The sequence below is a fragment of the Gavialis gangeticus genome, unplaced genomic scaffold (assembly GCF_001723915.1).
Source record: "Gavialis gangeticus isolate Ggan-Ray unplaced genomic scaffold, GavGan_comp1, whole genome shotgun sequence".
In the NCBI taxonomy this organism is placed as follows: Eukaryota; Metazoa; Chordata; order Crocodylia; family Gavialidae; genus Gavialis; species Gavialis gangeticus.
In genome coordinates, this window is record NW_017729027.1 from 22109350 (window position 1) to 22110846 (window position 1497).

A 1497-nucleotide genomic window follows, 5' to 3' on the forward strand; every position below is an offset into this window, starting at 1 on the left:
CCCTCCCGCCATAGGTGGGAAGTCAGCTGGGATCAAGTGACCCAAGCAAGAAATAAATCCAGCTGTTTTCTGAAGGAATCCAGAGTAGGTGCTTGCACCACCTCTCAGGGAAGATTTTTCCAGACCCTGGACACATGCACCGTAAATAACATTTTTCTAATACCCAGTCTAAATTGGCCTTCCTGGAGTTTATGGCTATTAGACCTTGTTATTCCTTGGAGAACTCTGGTGAACAGATGTTCTCCCAGGTTCTAGTTTCATAGTAGTTTCATAATTGATTGGGTCAGAAGGGACCTGAGCAGATCATCTAGTCCGACCCCCTGCCCTGGGCAGGAAAGAATGCTAGGGTCAAATGACCCCGGCTAGGTGATTGTCTAGCCTCTTTTTGAAGACCTCCAGGGTAGAAGTGAGCACCACTTCCCTTGGAAGTTGGTTCCAGATCCTAGCCACCCTGACTGTGAAGTAGTGCCTCTTGATATCTAGCCTGAATCTACTCTCGGTCAACTTATGGCCATTGTTCCTTGTTACTCCTGGTAGTGCTTGGGGGAAAAGGGACTCCCCCATGGCCTGCTGGTCCTGTTTGGCCGGTTTGTAGATGGCCACCAGATCCCCTTTCAGCCTTCTCTTGTAGAGGCTGAACAGGTTCAGGTCCCATAGCCTCTGCTCGTAGGGCCCGCCTTGCTGCCCCAATCATGTGAGTGGCGTTCCTCTGAACCCTCTCAATGCTAGCAGCATCCCTCCTGAAGTGTGGCACCCAGAACTGGATGCAGTACTCCAACTGTGGCCTGATCAGTGTCGCATAGAGGGGGAGGATCACCTCCTTGGACCTGCTTGTGATGCATCTGTGGATACATGACAAGGTGCGGTTAGCTTTCCTGAACGTGTCCCCACATTGGTGGCCCATGTTCATTTTGGAATCCATAATGACTCCAAGATCCTTTTCTGCCTCTGTGCTGACTAGAAGGGAGTTCCCTAGGTATGCTGCTGGTTCTTCTTCCCTAGGTGCAGTACCTTGCACTTGTCAGTATTGAATCTAGTTGATTGATCTCTGGGCTCCCAGATGTTGCCCTGTGGGGCAGGCCAATGCTCAGGATCTCAATATTGCACTGTTAGGAGGGTGTGGTGTACAATTGCACATAAACAAACACACAAATCAATTAGGTGCATACACATCCAAACCAGCCTAGGTGCATGCATACCTATTACCAATTCGAGCACATACACCCCAAAAGTTAGACCAAAATCAATTGTCCATACCTGCACACTCATTACACATACACAGATCACTAATTTGTATATTATGCACACAATGACATATATATATATACACACACACAGTCACCAGTTCACACACATACAACCCACCCATACATACACACAGGTGAGTTCCTAACTTAGATGATACGGTATGTATGTGTGTTCTTGGGGTACCTGGCATACTTGAGGGAAGGTTAAGGTGAGAGAGAGAGTTAAAGCATAGGGAGTGAAAGTTGCCAG

The 1497-nt window shown here is 48.0% G+C and overlaps 1 long non-coding RNA gene across 1 annotated transcript in view; it reads right to left on the reverse strand.

Annotated features, from left to right (window-relative positions):
• Window positions 1–479: 479 nt before the first annotated feature.
• LOC109299967 overlaps window positions 480–1497 on the reverse strand; it is a 12310-nt gene continuing 11292 nt past the window's right edge. The window contains exon 3 of the long non-coding RNA XR_002098077.1: window positions 480–576. This is a non-coding gene — a long non-coding RNA (uncharacterized LOC109299967). The remainder of the gene's footprint in view (window positions 577–1497) is intronic.